Source organism: Lycium barbarum, chromosome 11 (assembly GCF_019175385.1).
Source record: "Lycium barbarum isolate Lr01 chromosome 11, ASM1917538v2, whole genome shotgun sequence".
Lineage (NCBI taxonomy): Eukaryota > Viridiplantae > Streptophyta > Magnoliopsida > Solanales > Solanaceae > Lycium > Lycium barbarum.
This window is the reverse complement of record NC_083347.1, coordinates 87,802,353-87,807,944: the sequence shown is the minus strand read 5'-3', so window position 1 is coordinate 87,807,944 and position 5,592 is coordinate 87,802,353. Positions and strand designations below refer to the sequence as shown.

The following is a 5,592-nucleotide window of genomic DNA, read 5'->3' as shown; positions in this document are numbered from 1 at the left end:
GGTGATGTGATAACACATGGATCATTATCTTTGCATTTTAAACCTCCCCCTGAAATCAGCTTCAGGATATGTTAGTCCCGTGAACTGAGCATGTCATTATTTATGGACAGAAGCCTTTTTAGTAATGTGTTAATACATGGATCATAATCTTTGCATTCTAAACCTCACACTATAACATTGATTTGCATAAAGCAGTTGCCAAATAAAAAAAGAGTCAACTGACTACTTTAGATAGCCATCAAGGCTGAAAAATACTGTCACGACCCAACCGGAGGGCCATGACGGGTACCCGGTGCTACCCCACCTGGACACCTCTTAACGTGCATACACATTTACATCTAGGTGAGCCACATAGCTAAATCATACTTTTATCCATCATTCATACTATTTCCATTGGGCAACAATACATTTATATCACCATCAACAACTATGCCCACAACAATGTACATAAGCCGACGAGGCTAACAAAATGATATCCAAAATATAGGCCGACAAGGCCAAATACATCTAACCATATATACATGTCTACGAACCTCTAAGGAGAGTATGTCACATCATATAGGCGGGACAGGACCCCGCCATGCCCATAAGTATGTACACAAAAGAATAGATACCAAAAGCTGTAGCTCCGAATGAAATGGAGCTCCGCTACGTAGTCCCTGAGTAATAAAGCTATAGATCAAGCCTGTCTCCCTGGCCACCTGCGGGCATGACGCAGCGTCCACAAACAAAAGGACGTCAGTACGAAGAATGAACTAAGTATGTAAAGCATAATCAACATCATTATAGAAGCATAAGAGACAATATAAGAAAAAGCATAAGATGGGAGGTAGGAGAACCATCATCATAAACACTTACTTGCTTTTCATAGGGACCTTCCATTTCTAATGCGTGATTGTGTACATACATCCATATCCGTATCCGTATTCGTGTCCGTATTTATTTACATTTCATAACCGTATTCATATTCATAATCGTATTCATATTCGTATTCATAGCATTCCCGACCATGAAGGATCGGTGTTTCACATACCCGGCCATGGCGAGGCTCGGTGATTATACATACCTGGCCCTACCAAGGCTCAGGGTTATTCGTACCCAACTGCAGTGGTGCGCGCGCAATACATATCAGACCCGGCCATATAAGCTCGGGGTTACGTAATAGTCATACATAAACACATATACATAAGAGCTCATAAGCATCTTTGACATCATTACTCTCATCGCTTCATTACATCTATCCTTAGAAGATCACTCATCATATAAGGAATTTCATAGAATCGTAACACAACGAGAATCGTGAGCTTTAGTAGCTTTAGAGATAGAATCATTTGGAGGACATTATAGGCTCATGAAAGAATAGATATATGGCTAAAGAACCATGCCTTATCGAAAGAAAGGTTAGCCTTACATAACCTTTTTGTTCGACTATTCTATCGCTTGAACGTTCGCCTTCAATGCTCACGTTTCTACCTTCATTAGAGTTATACTAACATTAGAAAATCGATAGCTTAGCATACTTGACTAAAGCTAGAGAAAAATTGGGCAGCATCTCCTTTTTTTATACAACTTCCTCCATATCATATATCAACTCCCAAACATCTATAATAATATTCACAACCTCCTACGCAATAGTCTTTATTCACCTACATTATCCATATTTCCCAATTCACTTCAAATCATCCATATCCATGGTCATAGCACAATATTACGTTCACTCATATACAATGTTTATCCCATGTTCTTAATGTCATTTATAACATAATCATAATCACAACATATCAAGATTCATGACTCAATCCAAGCTACTACTCAAAAATATCACTATTCTCACATTTATGACCCGTTTCCTATCTCCTTTTACAATCCAAGTCCTTCAACCTCAATACCTTAAACAACATGGAAAGACCATAAAACTTACCTTAGATGGTGTAGGAATGGACTTTGGGTAGAAACACTTCACTTGAGCAAAACCGTAGTTCCACCTCCACTTGGATTTCTTGTCTTGGATGAGCTTTAATGAGTTTCTTACACTTGATTCTCTTGGTTTGATGAAGTTGATCATTAATATCTCTTAAATTCTTGTGGAAGAGGTGTGGAGAAATGTTCTAGAGAGTTCTAGAGAGAAGGGGAGTGAAGAGAAAATGAAATGAAATGAACTTGATCCCCTTATTAATAATACTCAATCTGTCCCGACCAAATTCTACGGACCAACATACGGTCCGTATAATTTATACTGACCGTATGTCTGGCCGTAGATTTGGTCCAGTGAGGCTGGCAATCTGGGCTGAATATACGGCCTAACATACGGCCAGTATATTTTATATGGCCAGTATGTTGGGCCGTATAATGCCCAGTTTCTCCGAACTCGATCTCGTCGACTCGTTTGATCTCCAATCCTTATGGAACCTTCTTAACACTTGTTTAGCACCTCATTAACAATCTAAGGGACGTTATAACTCTTCTTCAAAACATCATTAAGTCATCATTAATTCGGTACTCGTAAATCCTTTCCGATACATAACGTATACCTTGCCTCCTTGGCAACTTCCTTCTCTTACCTCGAATGTCTTTGAAATCTCAATTAGGGTCATCAAATGCTATTTCTTACTTATTGAAATATCGAATACTTCGTGTCCTTCGTTAGTCTATTCACTGTGCATCAACGGAGAATTTTTCGAGGTGTAACAAATACGGACCTCACGCGGTAGGCCCCACAACATTCAAGGATAAAGATCAGACTTAGATGCAACGATATCCGGTGGTAGCCCCTCAGCACCTCGAGGATTTGATGGAACCCAAATCTACAACATTTGTGCACATAGCATAGGAGTCTTGAAAGGCGGTGTAAATTTCCAAAAGACGCAATCTTATCTCTATATAACTTAAATTGACCCTCAATAGCTGAATGTAATAATAAAATGAGAATGAGAATAAGAAACTTTGTTGCACCAAAGTCTCCAGAGAAGCTCTGCTTAGGAGCCTATATAAGCGACAAATGTTATACCTTTGTGTCAGAATGCCGTGTAAACGGCCTTTGTGGCTCCTCAGGGAAGACCAGAGATTTAATAGATCTTGGGTTGAGAGGCCTGAATACTTGTCCTCAATGTAAGTGAGATCAATTAATCCAAAAAGGTTAGAAGGTAAGTTTAGCACTTCAGCTGCAATATTGAAATCCACGAGCAGATTATCTTATCATCTCTTATGCAAGGGACATTTAAGAGAAAAATGGGGCATTAAATAAGGGGAGCACTTAGTTTTTTAGCAAGCAGTGAGTTTGTCTTTCGCTTATGTGTGTGTGCGCATATGTATACGTTTGAATAAAATAACAGTAGCCACTACTCACTTAGTGGCATTTGCTCCTCAAAGACCGTTATAATTCAGAGCCCACTGATTCTACATCTTGAATCCACCCCGGATTAAATACTTATACTCCCTCTGTCACAATTTATGTGACACTCTTCTCTTACTGTGATTTCATAAGCAGGGGCGGATGCACAGCCAACCGAGGGTGTTCACCCGAACACCCTCGGCAAAAATTTACAGTGTATATATGGGGTAGATTTTTTGTGTTTATGTATATATATTAGCTTTTGAACACCCTCAATAAATGTAAAAGGTTAGCTCAAGTGATTTAGGGTATTCAAAATTGTCTCTAGTGCTATAGGTTCGATTCCCATCAACAACTTTATTTTTTATATTTAGCTTTTGTTATTTTTTTTCGAACCCCCTGAGTTAAAATCCTGGATCCGCCACTGTTCATAAGCCTGCTCGGAGTGGGCCTATAAAGATGTGGCTGAGGACATAACAAGCGCGTACAACGATTAAGCTTGAGCCTCGGTTGGTTTATTTACACTTGAGGTAATGTATCGCTTTCTCTTCCTCTTCTTTCTCCCACATATCTTTCTGAAATACAAAAAACACATGCCATGTAACATATACTGGAGTTACATCACCCACCACCTTGAGACTAAAGATATGCTTTAAATCATAAACAAATAAGATACTTTTACATATGTTACTTTGTACTATATTTTTGTCGAGCTCAGATTATTAATCCGAAAGCTTCTTATTGTATAATTGTAGCGCTAAATGGGTGGATTTAGCGTTCCTAAATTTGAGAACTCAAGTTTAGAGAAATTTCAATTCCATCTATACACAAATGGGCTACTTGGATCCATTCTCCTTTCGCTATTCCTACACAACCTTAAAGGGCAGGGAAGCAAGGTTATAGTGGTATGGAAAAGCTTTGTAATTCAACATTTTATGGTAATATGTTTTCATTTCTAAAAATTTCTGAACTCCTTCAATTAGTTAATGATCGGTCTTGAACTTAAACACATGTCTCACAACTGGCTATGGGAAGGTGAGTCCGGAACCAAAATGCCCCCAAAAAAAATATTTTGAACCAAAATACCCCAACAAAAAATAAAGTTACCAAAGTACCCATAGCGCAGTAAAATACTGCGCTATAGCACTAACGGAGACGGAGTCGTTAAGTGCTATAGCGCAGTATTTTACTGCGTTATAGAAAAAATTTGTTTTTTTTGGTACTTCTATAACGCAGTAAAATACTGCGTTATAGAAGAACCAAAAAAAAAAAATGGCCAACTTTATTTTTTGCAACACTTAGTGTTATTTTTCATACTTTGACCAATAATTAGTCGTGTGTCAAGATTCCGAAACGTCAATATTTTATATAGAACCTGATATTTTTTTCTGCGTACAATAATGTAGGCTCAATACATCAAGGATACGTAAACGTTCGGATCGTCATTTTAGGGGTTGAAAAGGTGCCCGAAGTAAGTTTTGTTTGAAAAAACTTAGTGTTTTTTTCATACTTTGACCAATGATTAGTCGTGTGTCAAGACTCCGAAACGTCAATATTTTATATATAACCTGATATTTTTTTCTACGTACAATAATGTAGGCCCAATACATCAAGGATACGTAGACGTTCGGATCGTCATTTTAGGGGTTGAAAAGGTGCCCGAAGTAAGTTTTGTTTGATAAAACTTAGTGTTTGACTGTAAGGTTAGTTTAGTCAACTTTATGTGTCGAGAAAATTAGTCAGCTTTATTTTCAAAAATTGAAACCGTAGAAGTGAAATTGACATTCACAGCTACATTACCCCGGGATTTTTACGTTGAAATTTATTGCGTATCACCATCTTATAAGTAAATAAAACTGAAAAGTTCATGCCAATTTGGGGGAAAATCGAAATTGAATGGGATAAAAGGCGTTTTTTTTAAAATCGGCTTGGCCAAACCGCCTTGCGGCAGTTTGTCCGCATAGATCTTGAAAAAATACGCAAGTTAAAAAAAAAACAAACGCGTAAAACGGACGTCCGAGCGCAAAGTTATGACCATCTAAAGTTTGACGACTTTACAACTAGTTTTTTTGTCCCTATATTTTTTAGAATTATATTTATATTCAAAATAAAGTTATGTCTTGATTAAAAAATAACACACTTAAATCAAAATCTTAAAAAACAAAACACCCTAAAGTTTCCAAACAAAACTTACTTGGGGTACCTTTTCAACCCCTAAAATGACTATCCGAATGTCTACGTATCCTTGATGTATTGAGCCT

At 37.6% G+C, this 5,592-nt stretch overlaps 1 long non-coding RNA gene across 1 annotated transcript; it reads left to right on the top strand.

Annotated features, from left to right (window-relative positions):
- The first annotated feature begins 3,867 nt into the window (after nt 1-3,867).
- On the top strand, nt 3,868-5,344 carry LOC132616673 (uncharacterized). Its single transcript, XR_009573327.1, has 2 exons — nt 3,868-4,802; nt 4,931-5,344. It is a non-coding gene; the product is annotated as an uncharacterized LOC132616673 (long non-coding RNA).
- The last annotated feature ends 248 nt before the right edge of the window (nt 5,345-5,592 follow it).